Raw genomic sequence first — 14674 nt, 5'->3', positions numbered from 1 at the left:
CTTGGCTGAGCCTCGTGCATTTGTGAATATCAACAGCGCCGTCGCTCACACAGACACACACAAGACGGCCAGGGCTGAGCCAGGGAGCGCTTGGGTGGAGGTGCTCAGCGCCTGCCCTACTTATGCGCAAGTCAAACGCTTGCACCACGACGTGTGCGCACTGTTCCAGGGGGTGGCCTGGGCCAGCAAACCGCTGAACCTCATCGCTTCTCGGCCTTTTGGCTAAGATCAAGTGTAGTATCTGTTCTTATCAGTTTAATATCTGATATGTCCTCTATACGGGGACAACATATTAAATGGATTTTTAGCGCTGGGAGCTGAAAAAGGGGCTTGCTCCGTTCACTCCATGCATCGACCCGGTATTGCAGTGCCGCTGGGAACGGTGCACCTTCCTTCAGCCTTGTGCAAAATCAAAATCAAAACTTGACGCAGAGCGAGAGCTCCGTCGCTCGTCTTGACAGCCGATCAAGAAGCCAGGCTCAGCGTGGAGGGCGCTCGTTGCGTTGCAAGTCGACCTGCAGGAGATCAATCTGTTGGCTGTTGACTGGGAACCCCGGCAGTCTCCTGCTCTCCGATCACTGCGTGTCAGCCATTACGGCTGCGGGGGAAGGGGGAAGGAGCAAAGGCAATCGACGGCGGGATGAGGCCTGATAAAAATGCAGCCAGAGGTTGCGGTCGGGACAGTGCAACAAGGAGCGAGGCCTACCATGAGCGAAGTGACTGGGACGACACCAGGTCTTGGCTGCCGTACAGGGGAGGGCCGTACTTACTCAGGTTTCTCTTCATATCGCACAAGTCTTTCGCCTTTTACTAAAGACTTCCGTGGAAAGGAACACCAATGAGTTGCACCTATTTTTGGACGGCTCTGCCTCTAGGCTGAGCCTCGTGCTTTTGTGAATATCAGCATCGCCGACGGTCACACACACAAAACGCTCAGGGAGAAAAAAAGTATATTTCAATTTCTTTTATTTTTCTTTTTCTTTTGTGATTTCCTGCCTCTTTGGAGCTAAAACAACAACTTGCAATTTAGAAATTTTGAAAAAAAAAATAAAAAAATTTGTAGTTCAGATTTTACAGCATGTCCACTGTAGTGGCCAACAGAACACTTTTACCATAACACAATGAAATCATAATAGGCTGACAAGAATGTCAATGCATTTTTTTAAATGAAACTGAACATTTGGCCTGTATCTTTTGTTGAACCACTGAGCAAAACTGACATGATTAAACATTCATAACGTGACTATTATTTTTCCTAACAAAAATTTGAACTGAACTCTGACTCCAATTTATGATTCCTGACATGTTCTTAAACAAGAAAATATATGATGACCAAAAAAACATTATCTTAACAATATTTGACTTATCTTTTCTCTTTTCCTGGCATTTGCGTTTTGCTGCAGTCTCCATTTTGTCTCAGCGTCAAAACAAAGTTCCCCTCATCCCACCCAAACACGTGAGATATCATTGGAAAGGCCAGGATGTCCTCTATGGAGCACACCAGGACTTAGTAGGGTAGCTCAAATGACTCAAAAGATATAGACCAAAACCAAATGTCCACTGCAGAGGACATAAATGAATAGGCTGGGTCTCAGGAGAATATGCTGCTGCAGCCCTGTGGTTGCTTTCTCAGAGACAGAAACTGCATGCCAAGTCGCTGTTTGTTTGTTTTTTGTTTTTTCATAGAAAAGCAGGGAACAAATTGACGTCCAACGTGCACCTACCACACGTCTTAGTCGAATGACCGAAGTGTTTTGAACTTTTCAGAAACAGCCAAAAGAGTCAGGGCACCTGATTGTGATGAGTTGGTCAGCTTTGCAGGATGCCAGTTAACATCTTTTGAGTCAATGTGATTTTCTGCAACAACCACTGAAGGTGAGCTAATGCTAAGGGCACCTGACTGTGGGATTATGCCTTGTCCGTACCCTCAGATAGGTTGCCGTGTCCAGGACTTAGTCGCCTGTCAACGGCACCTTCAATTCATACTTACCTGGCAGGGGAGATACCATGATCAACAAGGTGGTTCACCCATGGCGAGGCGCATCCATTGCACTAAGGGATGTGCTGACCTGTGCGAATTCCCCACATGTGGGAATCTCGACTGCATAATTTGTGGTAGTGGAGGACTGCGTACGCGCTCTCCCCTCGTCATAGTGTTGAAGATAAACAAAACGGTCGTCTGCCGTGACTGCAAGGCCTGTGGCTGCTTTCTCAGGGACAGAAACCGCATGCCAAGTCGCTGTTTGTTATTTTTTCCTACAATAGAGAGAAAGAACTTTACGTCCAACGTGCGCGTGCCACACGTCTTAGTCAAATGACAGAAGTGTTTTGAACTTTTCAGAAACAGACCAAAGAGTCAGGACACCTGACTGTGATGAGTTGGTCAGCTTTGCAGGATGCCAACTAGAGAGGGTTTTGTGTCCCACAAGAAATTGTTATGAAATCTATCTGAATGATTATATTCTAAAAGATAAGTCAAGAAAAGTCAAGAAAAGAAAAAAGAAAAGAAAAGAAAAGAAAAGAAAAGAAAAGAAAAGAAAGCTTTTGCAGTGGAGAGTTCCAAACACCCCTTTGTTTGATGATGTATGACCTGTTTTAGCTGAAATAACAATTATGGAAAGATTGGTATTTAATGGTATTTAAATGGGAAAGCTGAATCTTAAATGTAATCGTGTGTAAGTAATTTGTGTACTTTGACGTTACCCCTGCAATGGACTTAATAAACGTCACAAAATGGAAAAATTGAAATTGACTTCTGTGGAAAGGAACACCAATGACTTGCACCTATTTTTGGATGGCTCTGCCACTTGGCTGAGCCTCGTGCATTTGTGAATATCAACAGCGCCGTCGCTCACACAGACACACACAAGACGGCCAGGGCTGAGCCAGGGAGCGCTTGGGTGGAGGTGCTCAGCGCCTGCCCTACTTATGCGCAAGTCAAACGCTTGCACCACGACGTGTGCGCACTGTTCCAGGGGGTGGCCTGGGCCAGCAAACCGCTGAACCTCATCGCTTCTCGGTCTTTTGGCTAAGATCAAGTGTAGTATCTGTTCTTATCAGTTTAATATCTGATATGTCCTCTATACGGGGACAACATATTAAATGGATTTTTAGCGCTGGGAGCTGAAAAAGGGGCTTGCTCCGTTCACTCCATGCATCGACCCGGTATTGCAGTGCCGCTGGGAACGGTGCACCTTCCTTCAGCCTTGTGCAAAATCAAAACTTGACGCAGAGCGAGAGCTCCGTCGCTCGTCTTGACAGCCGATCAAGAAGCCAGGCTCAGCGTGGAGGGCGCTCGTTGCGTTGCAAGTCGACCTGCAGGAGATCAATCTGTTGGCTGTTGACTGGGAACCCCGGCAGTCTCCTGCTCTCCGATCACTGCGTGTCAGCCATTACGGCTGCGGGGGAAGGGGGAAGGAGCAAAGGCAATCGACGGCGGGATGAGGCCTGATAAAAATGCAGCCAGAGGTTGCGGTCGGGACAGTGCAACAAGGAGCGAGGCCTACCATGAGCGAAGTGACTGGGACGACACCAGGTCTTGGCTGCCGTACAGGGGAGGGCCGTACTTACTCAGGTTTCTCTTCATATCGCACAAGTCTTTCGCCTTTTACTAAAGACTTCCGTGGAAAGGAACACCAATGAGTTGCACCTATTTTTGGACGGCTCTGCCTCTAGGCTGAGCCTCGTGCTTTTGTGAATATCAGCATCGCCGACGGTCACACACACAAAACGCTCAGGGAGAAAAAAAGTATATTTCAATTTCTTTTATTTTTCTTTTTCTTTTGTGATTTCCTGCCTCTTTGGAGCTAAAACAACAACTTGCAATTTAGAAATTTTGAAAAAAAAAATAAAAAAATTTGTAGTTCAGATTTTACAGCATGTCCACTGTAGTGGCCAACAGAACACTTTTACCATAACACAATGAAATCATAATAGGCTGACAAGAATGTCAATGCATTTTTTTAAATGAAACTGAACATTTGGCCTGTATCTTTTGTTGAACCACTGAGCAAAACTGACATGATTAAACATTCATAACGTGACTATTATTTTTCCTAACAAAAATTTGAACTGAACTCTGACTCCAATTTATGATTCCTGACATGTTCTTAAACAAGAAAATATATGATGACCAAAAAAACATTATCTTAACAATATTTGACTTATCTTTTCTCTTTTCCTGGCATTTGCGTTTTGCTGCAGTCTCCATTTTGTCTCAGCGTCAAAACAAAGTTCCCCTCATCCCACCCAAACACGTGAGATATCATTGGAAAGGCCAGGATGTCCTCTATGGAGCACACCAGGACTTAGTAGGGTAGCTCAAATGACTCAAAAGATATAGACCAAAACCAAATGTCCACTGCAGAGGACATAAATGAATAGGCTGGGTCTCAGGAGAATATGCTGCTGCAGCCCTGTGGTTGCTTTCTCAGAGACAGAAACTGCATGCCAAGTCGCTGTTTGTTTGTTTTTTGTTTTTTCATAGAAAAGCAGGGAACAAATTGACGTCCAACGTGCACCTACCACACGTCTTAGTCGAATGACCGAAGTGTTTTGAACTTTTCAGAAACAGCCAAAAGAGTCAGGGCACCTGATTGTGATGAGTTGGTCAGCTTTGCAGGATGCCAGTTAACATCTTTTGAGTCAATGTGATTTTCTGCAACAACCACTGAAGGTGAGCTAATGCTAAGGGCACCTGACTGTGGGATTATGCCTTGTCCGTACCCTCAGATAGGTTGCCGTGTCCAGGACTTAGTCGCCTGTCAACGGCACCTTCAATTCATACTTACCTGGCAGGGGAGATACCATGATCAACAAGGTGGTTCACCCATGGCGAGGCGCATCCATTGCACTAAGGGATGTGCTGACCTGTGCGAATTCCCCACATGTGGGAATCTCGACTGCATAATTTGTGGTAGTGGGGGACTGCGTACGCGCTCTCCCCTCGTCATAGTGTTGAAGATAAACAAAACGGTCGTCTGCCGTGACTGCAAGGCCTGTGGCTGCTTTCTCAGGGACAGAAACCGCATGCCAAGTCGCTGTTTGTTATTTTTTCCTACAATAGAGAGAAAGAACTTTACGTCCAACGTGCGCGTGCCACACGTCTTAGTCAAATGACAGAAGTGTTTTGAACTTTTCAGAAACAGACCAAAGAGTCAGGACACCTGACTGTGATGAGTTGGTCAGCTTTGCAGGATGCCAACTAGAGAGGGTTTTGTGTCCCACAAGAAATTGTTATGAAATCTATCTGAATGATTATATTCTAAAAGATAAGTCAAGAAAAGTCAAGAAAAGAAAAAAGAAAAGAAAAGAAAAGAAAGCTTTTGCAGTGGAGAGTTCCAAACACCCCTTTGTTTGATGATGTATGACCTGTTTTAGCTGAAATAACAATTATGGAAAGATTGGTATTTAATGGTATTTAAATGGGAAAGCTGAATCTTAAATGTAATCGTGTGTAAGTAATTTGTGTACTTTGACGTTACCCCTGCAATGGACTTAATAAACGTCACAAAATGGAAAAATTGAAATTGACTTCTGTGGAAAGGAACACCAATGACTTGCACCTATTTTTGGATGGCTCTGCCACTTGGCTGAGCCTCGTGCATTTGTGAATATCAACAGCGCCGTCGCTCACACACACACACACAAGACGGCCAGGGCTGAGCCAGGGAGCGCTTGGGTGGAGGTGCTCAGCGCCTGCCCTACTTATGCGCAAGTCAAACGCTTGCACCACGACGTGTGCGCACTGTTCCAGGGGGTGGCCTGGGCCAGCAAACCGCTGAACCTCATCGCTTCTCGGCCTTTTGGCTAAGATCAAGTGGGATTTGTTTCGCTATCTCAGACAAGGGGACATCCACGGGAGCGATGGCTGCATTGGCCATTAAAGACCAGTCGACCCCAAAGGTCGGGCTGAGATACACGCTGCGGTTCAAGACAAGATCAGCTCAAGAAGACGTGCTGTCCAGAGCACGTTTCTGCAAGGATGTGATCATGGGGCTCCTGCATCTGAAAGTGGAAGACGTGTTCTGCATACAATGGAACCAGCAGGAGAAAGCCTTTGACGTGACCATGAGGAATGAGGACGTCTACAGACGGATGGTAGAGGTTTGCAGCAAGGAAGGCAACACAATGCCACTAGCAAGCTACCAAGTGCTGAATTTGGACAAACCAAATTTCCGGGTGGTCACAATTCATATGTTCAACCCGTTTGTGACAGACCTTGCTTTGTCTCAATTTTTGGGGCAGTATGGAGAAGTGGCTTCAGCAGCAAGGTATGTGAATGACTCTTGGGGGTTTTGGACTGGGAGACGACAGTTCCAAGTGCTGTTGAATGCAGATCCTGAAGGAGCTGATCAGCTCAGGCATCCACCTGCTTTCTTCAGCCTTGGTAGTGATCGCGGGTATTTGTACTATGCACGGCAACCAGCTTTCTGTCGACGCTGCCGGCAGTCTGGCCACACAGAGGCCCACTGCACCGGAGATCGCTGCCGTTTCTGTGGGCAGGGAGGACATGAGGCCAAAGACTGCCCAGCACCAAAGACCTGCCATGGTTGTGGGGGAGAGGATCACCTGTATCGCAGCTGTCCTAGCCGAAAGAAGACCTTTGCTGAAGCCGTTACTGCAAGCAGGGCTAATGAGGGAGCCAAGGCTGCACAGGGAAGATCTACCCGAGTAGAGGCTGCTCCAATTACATCAGTGCAAGTGGAGGCAGCTGCTCGTGTTTCCGGGGGTGGGGCAGAGGATGAACTGCGGGAGCAAGGATTGGCCAACGCTTCTACTGCAGATGATGGAGGACTGGCACCCTCAGCTGATGGGGAGGTCGTTCCCCTCTCCTTGTCTCCTGTCCCTGGCTCCTCTAGAGTGAAGCATGGGGCAAGAAGTCTTTCAGAGGTTTTAGGAGATGGGCTTCCACTGGAAGAGAATAACAATGTGGAGAGCGGGCACAACAAAAGGCCCAAGGGAGTAGTAAAAGGGGAGAAGGGGAAGCCCACAGTTGATGGGGGTGACAGTAGAAATGCAGGGGGCTTAAGGGAGGGAGGGGTCAAAGAGTGGGGTGAAGGGGATATCAGGCAGGAGGCCCGAAAGGGAGCAAAGGATCAGTCCCAGACCAATGCAGGAGACTTGTTCCCAGTAGAATTTGGGTTGGATCCTGAACTCTCACACGGTCTGTATGTGTTACCATCCCCATTAAGTGGGGATGCATATGTGGGTCCTGATAGGTCCACAACCTCCCCAAATACAGTGCCCTTTTCTTGGGCGGACCAGATGGACAGTGAAGGACTTTTCTCTCAGTAGAATAAGAAGAGGGTTTTTCTTTTGTTTTTGTTTTCCGGTGGGACTGACTTTTCTTAATATAATTGGTTACATCAAGGTTTGTTCATTAAATGTGAGGGGAATGAGGAACCCTGTTAAGAGACGGGTTGTTTTTGATTTTGTAAGCGCTCAGCGTATTTCCATTTGTTTATTGCAGGAGGTTCATTTGCGGGATAACAGGGATGTTGGGGTTTTTACAAGGGAGTGGATGGACGGGGGGTCAGTTTGGAGCGTAGGGGGTGTTCACTCTACGGGGGTTGGGATTTTGTTTGGTGTAAGAGAAATTAGTATTGAAGATACTTTTGTAATTGTTCAGGGGAGGATCATGGGTGCAGATATTGCATGGGGCACGTACAAACTGAGGGTAATTGTGGTGTACAGTCCACACACTCCAGCAGAAAGGAAGGAAGCATTTGAGTTAGTACAGCCGCACCTGGTCACAAATAGGCAGGTGGTTATAGGTGGTGATTTTAATGTGGAGTTGGGGAAAGGGGGTGACACAAGTAGTCTTTACATCTCACAGCTTATGGCCGGTCATGGTCTGGTGGATGGGGGAAAGAGGGTCAGTCCACTCATGGACGGTCCCACCTGGCGTAACTCACGGAGCATGGCCAGGCGTTTGGATTATTTGTTTTTTACTAGATCTTTGGTTTTGTCAGCGGGTAGAATGCTCCCGGTCTTTTTTTCTGATCATGACTGTTTATTTTTTGAGGTGCGCTCATGCTTACCGGCTTTTGGACCGGGGTTTTGGCGTCTCAACATAAGTGTACTGGATGAGGATGTTTTCAGGCAGACTTTCTGTTGGTTTTTCAATGGTTTAATAGGATTGAGATCAATGTGCACTGGGGTGATTGAGTGGTGGGAAATTGCCAAAGGAAGGATTAAGGAATTTTGCTCGATATACTGTAAAAAGAAGATGAGGTGTGCACGGAGGGTGATATGTCACCTTCAGAGCCTGCTCGAACTTGAGTACGCTAAGGCAAATTGTGGTGGTCCTGTGTCTCAGCAGGTTTGCGACTCCTTGAAGGCACAGCTCAGGGACATCTTTGAGAACAGAGCCCGAGCATACCTATTGCGGTCTCGCTGGGAATATATGGAGAATGCAGAGACATGTTCTGCTGGGTTTTTTGGTTCAGTGCAGGCTGGTCGGAGAAAACAAGTGGTGACTGGACTGAGAGACAAACACGGTGTGGTGGTGTCAGGGGCTGGGGGGATGTTGCGTGTTGCCACTGAGCACTATAGCACCACTTTCATGGAAAAAGAGGTGGACATAGACGGGGGGGAGGTCTTCTTAGACTTCCTGACCCAACGGGTGCCAGGAGACGTAGCACAGGCTTTGGAAGCCCCACTTACCCTCCAAGAACTAGAGGGGGCTCTCAAGACGATGAACAGGAGGAAGGTACCTGGCATTGACGGACTCCCTGTTGAGTTCTATGTTAAGTTTTGGGATGTCCTCGGGCCAGTGGTGTTAGAGGTGCTGTCCTCAGTGCTCTCGACCGGAGCCATGGGTGGGTCCATGGCCACAGGGGTGTTGTCCCTCCTATATAAGAAAGGGGATCGCACTGACCTTTGTAACTGGCGGCCGCTGACCATGCTGTGTGTGGATTATAAGCTTCTGGCAAAGGTCTTGGCGACTCGTATGGGCATGGCACTTCCACACGTGGTCCATGTGGACCAGACATGTGGGGTGGCAGGGCGCTCAGCGAGATGGAACCTGCAGCTAATACGGGATGTTGTGGCGTGGACAGAGGACAGGAACCTGCCGCTTATGGTGGTCGGCCTGGATCAGGAAAAAGCTTTCGACAGAGTTAATTGGGGTTTTATGTTTAGGGTGTTAGAGAGGTTAGGTTTTGGTCAGGGTTTTGTAGGGTGGTTGCGCACACTGTACACTGGGGTGGGGAGCAGGGTTTCAGTAAATGGTCATCTGGGTGAAGTGTTCAGTTTGCATTCTGGGGTAAGACAAGGGTGCCCGCTTTCACCTTTGCTTTACATACTGTACATAGAGCCCCTGGCAGCAGCAATACGGGCTGACCAGCGTGTGAAAGGTTTCTTGGTGCCTGGCAGCGGCGGCCTCAGGGTCAAGCTTTCTCAGTACGCTGATGACACCACTCTGCTGCTGGACAGTGATGAATGCCTCATGCGATCATTGGAGGTTTTCAGGAAGTTTGGTCAGGTGGCTGGTGCTAAGATTAACCATGCCAAATCATCTGTCAAGTTTTTTGGGCAGTGGAAAGGGAGGGTGGTTGTGCCAGGGGGACTGTCACTCTGCACAGGACCCCTGAAGGTACTGGGGGTCTGCTTTGAGACAGCCTACAGTGCCACAGTCAACTGGACCAAGCGCTTATCGGCAGTCCAGAAGAAGCTCCAACCATGGAAGAGCAGGCACCTAACATTGATAGGGAAGGTGCTTGTCTTGAAAGTGGACATTTTGCCTACCCTCCTATTCTTGGCATATGTGTACCCACTGCCTGTCAGTATGAGGAGGCCACTCATGCGCCTTGTTTTCTCCTTCATGTGGGGAGGCAGATATGAGTACGTGGCAAGGGTGCGCATGCTAGCTGGCATTGAAGAAGGGGGCAGAGCCGTGCCACACTTCCCGCTGAAGTTGGACAGCATTTTCGTGTCCTTTCTGTGTAAGCAATTGTCTGATCATGTGAGGCATCCCTCGGGGTACTTCCTACGTCTTTTTTTTGCTTATCAGGCAAGACAGATGATGGACTGGACCAATGTGGCACCACGGTCGGAGCAGCAGCCCTGGCACTATTGCCATGCAGCCAAATGGCTGAGAGCACATCCAGAGGCATCAGAAGGAACAGTAAGAATAGATCACAGGGTCCTCTATAAAGAGGTAGTGCAGAGAGTAACTGCACCAGCAGTGGTAGGGACACCTACTAGGGTGTGGAGGGAGATTCAGCCACGGGGGCTTGACAATGGTCTTAAAGACTTGAACTGGCTATGTCTCCATAAGTGCCTGCCAGTAAGGGAAACTATGTTCCGGCATGGGCTGGCAAGATCACCAGTGTGCCCTAGGTCTACGTGTTCAGGAGAGGAGACAACGAGACATATTATGTGGGATTGTTTCTTTGCTCAGGTGGTATGGGGTAGAGTGGAAACATGGCTACGTCAGAAAGTCCCTTGTTTAAAACTGTCATGGGCTAAGGTCGAAAGAGGGTTGGGGCGGGTCTTGGGTGGGGCTACTTTCTCGGTCTGGTTCATTGTTAGCCTAGTTAAGAGCAACTTGTGGAGGGCAAGGCAGGACCTTGTGCAGAAAAATAGAAAAAACAACGTAGAATGGGTAATCAAGAGAGTTGAGGCAAGTGTGAAGGGGAGAGTTAACAGGGACATTGTTAAGTGGGGGAGGCATGCTGCTCTAGAGAGATGGAAAGGTGGATTTGGGTTGATGCCAGGGAATCAGGGGTGAATTGTAGGTCTGGCGAAAATGCATTTCATGTTATTTTTCTTTGCTATTATTTTGTGATGGATGTCATATGTTGGAAGTTACATGGAAATGTATGTGTATTATGAGCAATGAATTAAAGGGAAAAAAAAAAAAAAAAAAAAAAAAAAAAAAAAATCTGTTCTTATCAGTTTAATATCTGATATGTCCTCTATACGGGGACAACATATTAAATGGATTTTTAGCGCTGGGAGCTGAAAAAGGGGCTTGCTCCGTTCACTCCATGCATCGACCCGGTATTGCAGTGCCGCTGGGAACGGTGCACCTTCCTTCAGCCTTGTGCAAAATCAAAATCAAAACTTGACGCAGAGCGAGAGCTCCGTCGCTCGTCTTGACAGCCGATCAAGAAGCCAGGCTCAGCGTGGAGGGCGCTCGTTGCGTTGCAAGTCGACCTGCAGGAGATCAATCTGTTGGCTGTTGACTGGGAACCCCGGCAGTCTCCTGCTCTCCGATCACTGCGTGTCAGCCATTACGGCTGCGGGGAAGGGGGAAGGAGCAAAGGCAATCGACGGCGGGATGAGGCCTGATAAAAATGCAGCCAGAGGTTGCGGTCGGGACAGTGCAACAAGGAGCGAGGCCTACCATGAGCGAAGTGACTGGGACGACACCAGGTCTTGGCTGCCGTACAGGGGAGGGCCGTACTTACTCAGGTTTCTCTTCATATCGCACAAGTCTTTCGCCTTTTACTAAAGACTTCCGTGGAAAGGAACACCAATGAGTTGCACCTATTTTTGGACGGCTCTGCCTCTAGGCTGAGCCTCGTGCTTTTGTGAATATCAGCATCGCCGTCGGTCACACACACAAAACGCTCAGGGAGAAAAAAAGTATATTTCAATTTCTTTTATTTTTCTTTTTCTCTTGTGATTTCCTGCCTCTTTGGAGCTAAAACAACAACTCGCAATTTAGAAATTTTGAAAAAAAAAATAAAAAAAATTTGTAGTTCAGATTTTACAGCATGTCCACTGTAGTGGCCAACAGAACACTTTTACCATAACACAATGAAATCATAATAGGCTGACAAGAATGTCAATGCATTTTTTTAAATGAAACTGAACATTTGGCCTGTATCTTTTGTTGAACCACTGAGCAAAACTGACATGATTAAACATTCATAACGTGACTATTATTTTTCCTAACAAAAATTTGAACTGAACTCTGACTCCAATTTATGATTCCTGACATGTTCTTAAACAAGAAAATATATGATGACCAAAAAAACATTATCTTAACAATATTTGACTTATCTTTTCTCTTTTCCTGGCATTTGCGTTTTGCTGCAGTCTCCATTTTGTCTCAGCGTCAAAACAAAGTTCCCCTCATCCCACCCAAACACGTGAGATATCATTGGAAAGGCCAGGATGTCCTCTATGGAGCACACCAGGACTTAGTAGGGTAGCTCAAATGACTCAAAAGATATAGACCAAAACCAAATGTCCACTGCAGAGGACATAAATGAATAGGCTGGGTCTCAGGAGAATATGCTGCTGCAGCCCTGTGGTTGCTTTCTCAGAGACAGAAACTGCATGCCAAGTCGCTGTTTGTTTGTTTTTTCATAGAAAAGCAGGGAACAAATTGACGTCCAACGTGCACCTACCACACGTCTTAGTCGAATGACCGAAGTGTTTTGAACTTTTCAGAAACAGCCAAAAGAGTCAGGGCACCTGATTGTGATGAGTTGGTCAGCTTTGCAGGATGCCAGTTAACATCTTTTGAGTCAATGTGATTTTCTGCAACAACCACTGAAGGTGAGCTAACGCTAAGGGCACCTGACTGTGGGATTATGCCTTGTCCGTACCCTCAGATAGGTTGCCGTGTCCAGGACTTAGTCGCCTGTCAACGGCACCTTCAATTCATACTTACCTGGCAGGGGAGATACCATGATCAACAAGGTGGTTCACCCATGGCGAGGCGCATCCATTGCACTAAGGGATGTGCTGACCTGTGCGAATTCCCCACATGTGGGAATCTCGACTGCATAATTTGTGGTAGTGGGGGACTGCGTACGCGCTCTCCCCTCGTCATAGTGTTGAAGATAAACAAAACGGTCGTCTGCCGTGACTGCAAGGCCTGTGGCTGCTTTCTCAGGGACAGAAACCGCATGCCAAGTCGCTGTTTGTTATTTTTTCCTACAATAGAGAGAAAGAACTTTACGTCCAACGTGCGCGTGCCACACGTCTTAGTCAAATGACAGAAGTGTTTTGAACTTTTCAGAAACAGACCAAAGAGTCAGGACACCTGACTGTGATGAGTTGGTCAGCTTTGCAGGATGCCAACTAGAGAGGGTTTTGTGTCCCACAAGAAATTGTTATGAAATCTATCTGAATGATTATATTCTAAAAGATAAGTCAAGAAAAGTCAAGAAAAGAAAAAAGAAAAGAAAAGAAAAGAAAAGAAAAGAAAAGAAAAGAAAGCTTTTGCAGTGGAGAGTTCCAAACACCCCTTTGTTTGATGATGTATGACCTGTTTTAGCTGAAATAACAATTATGGAAAGATTGGTATTTAATGGTATTTAAATGGGAAAGCTGAATCTTAAATGTAATCGTGTGTAAGTAATTTGTGTACTTTGACGTTACCCCTGCAATGGACTTAATAAACGTCACAAAATGGAAAAATTGAAATTGACTTCTGTGGAAAGGAACACCAATGACTTGCACCTATTTTTGGATGGCTCTGCCACTTGGCTGAGCCTCGTGCATTTGTGAATATCAACAGCGCCGTCGCTCACACAGACACACACAAGACGGCCAGGGCTGAGCCAGGGAGCGCTTGGGTGGAGGTGCTCAGCGCCTGCCCTACTTATGCGCAAGTCAAACGCTTGCACCACGACGTGTGCGCACTGTTCCAGGGGGTGGCCTGGGCCAGCAAACCGCTGAACCTCATCGCTTCTCGGCCTTTTGGCTAAGATCAAGTGTAGTATCTGTTCTTATCAGTTTAATATCTGATATGTCCTCTATACGGGGACAACATATTAAATGGATTTTTAGCGCTGGGAGCTGAAAAAGGGGCTTGCTCCGTTCACTCCATGCATCGACCCGGTATTGCAGTGCCGCTGGGAACGGTGCACCTTCCTTCAGCCTTGTGCAAAATCAAAATCAAAACTTGACGCAGAGCGAGAGCTCCGTCGCTCGTCTTGACAGCCGATCAAGAAGCCAGGCTCAGCGTGGAGGGCGCTCGTTGCGTTGCAAGTCGACCTGCAGGAGATCAATCTGTTGGCTGTTGACTGGGAACCCCGGCAGTCTCCTGCTCTCCGATCACTGCGTGTCAGCCATTACGGCTGCGGGGAAGGGGGAAGGAGCAAAGGCAATCGACGGCGGGATGAGGCCTGATAAAAATGCAGCCAGAGGTTGCGGTCGGGACAGTGCAACAAGGAGCGAGGCCTACCATGAGCGAAGTGACTGGGACGACACCAGGTCTTGGCTGCCGTACAGGGGAGGGCCGTACTTACTCAGGTTTCTCTTCATATCGCACAAGTCTTTCGCCTTTTACTAAAGACTTCCGTGGAAAGGAACACCAATGAGTTGCACCTATTTTTGGACGGCTCTGCCTCTAGGCTGAGCCTCGTGCTTTTGTGAATATCAGCATCGCCGTCGGTCACACACACAAAACGCTCAGGGAGAAAAAAAGTATATTTCAATTTCTTTTATTTTTCTTTTTCTCTTGTGATTTCCTGCCTCTTTGGAGCTAAAACAACAACTCGCAATTTAGAAATTTTGAAAAAAAAAATAAAAAAATTTGTAGTTCAGATTTTACAGCATGTCCACTGTAGTGGCCAACAGAACACTTTTACCATAACACAATGAAATCATAATAGGCTGACAAGAATGTCAATGCATTTTTTTAAATGAAACTGAACATTTGGCCTGTATCTTTTGTTGAACCACTGAGCAAAACTGACATGATTAA

The 14674-nt window shown here is 47.1% G+C and overlaps 11 non-coding genes across 11 annotated transcripts; all 11 read left to right on the top strand.

Moving 5' to 3' along the window:
• Positions 1-202: 202 nt before the first annotated feature.
• LOC139339582 (U2 spliceosomal RNA) lies at positions 203-393 on the top strand. The gene has a single exon (XR_011602718.1). It is a non-coding gene; the product is annotated as a U2 spliceosomal RNA (small nuclear RNA).
• A 373-nt stretch (positions 394-766) lies between these two features.
• Positions 767-882, top strand: LOC139339720 (U5 spliceosomal RNA). Its single transcript, XR_011602849.1, has one exon. It is a non-coding gene; the product is annotated as a U5 spliceosomal RNA (small nuclear RNA).
• Positions 883-1982: 1100 nt separating this feature from the next.
• On the top strand, positions 1983-2147 carry LOC139339558 (U1 spliceosomal RNA). The gene has a single exon (XR_011602695.1). It is a non-coding gene; the product is annotated as a U1 spliceosomal RNA (small nuclear RNA).
• An 861-nt stretch (positions 2148-3008) lies between these two features.
• On the top strand, positions 3009-3199 carry LOC139339639 (U2 spliceosomal RNA). The gene has a single exon (XR_011602774.1). It is a non-coding gene; the product is annotated as a U2 spliceosomal RNA (small nuclear RNA).
• A 367-nt stretch (positions 3200-3566) lies between these two features.
• On the top strand, positions 3567-3682 carry LOC139339719 (U5 spliceosomal RNA). Its single transcript, XR_011602848.1, has one exon. It is a non-coding gene; the product is annotated as a U5 spliceosomal RNA (small nuclear RNA).
• A 1100-nt stretch (positions 3683-4782) lies between these two features.
• On the top strand, positions 4783-4947 carry LOC139339691 (U1 spliceosomal RNA). Its single transcript, XR_011602820.1, has one exon. It is a non-coding gene; the product is annotated as a U1 spliceosomal RNA (small nuclear RNA).
• Positions 4948-10842: 5895 nt separating this feature from the next.
• On the top strand, positions 10843-11041 carry LOC139339653 (U2 spliceosomal RNA). Its single transcript, XR_011602787.1, has one exon. It is a non-coding gene; the product is annotated as a U2 spliceosomal RNA (small nuclear RNA).
• Positions 11042-11413: 372 nt separating this feature from the next.
• Positions 11414-11529, top strand: LOC139339718 (U5 spliceosomal RNA). Its single transcript, XR_011602847.1, has one exon. It is a non-coding gene; the product is annotated as a U5 spliceosomal RNA (small nuclear RNA).
• A 1094-nt stretch (positions 11530-12623) lies between these two features.
• LOC139339679 (U1 spliceosomal RNA) lies at positions 12624-12788 on the top strand. Its single transcript, XR_011602809.1, has one exon. It is a non-coding gene; the product is annotated as a U1 spliceosomal RNA (small nuclear RNA).
• An 861-nt stretch (positions 12789-13649) lies between these two features.
• On the top strand, positions 13650-13840 carry LOC139339581 (U2 spliceosomal RNA). The gene has a single exon (XR_011602717.1). It is a non-coding gene; the product is annotated as a U2 spliceosomal RNA (small nuclear RNA).
• Positions 13841-14212: 372 nt separating this feature from the next.
• LOC139339717 (U5 spliceosomal RNA) lies at positions 14213-14328 on the top strand. Its single transcript, XR_011602846.1, has one exon. It is a non-coding gene; the product is annotated as a U5 spliceosomal RNA (small nuclear RNA).
• The last annotated feature ends 346 nt before the right edge of the window (positions 14329-14674 follow it).

This window comes from Chaetodon trifascialis, chromosome 11 (assembly GCF_039877785.1).
Source record: "Chaetodon trifascialis isolate fChaTrf1 chromosome 11, fChaTrf1.hap1, whole genome shotgun sequence".
Taxonomy (NCBI): Eukaryota; Metazoa; Chordata; class Actinopteri; order Chaetodontiformes; family Chaetodontidae; genus Chaetodon; species Chaetodon trifascialis.
Note: the sequence above shows the minus strand (reverse complement) of the source record. Positions and strands in the feature narration are given on the sequence as shown.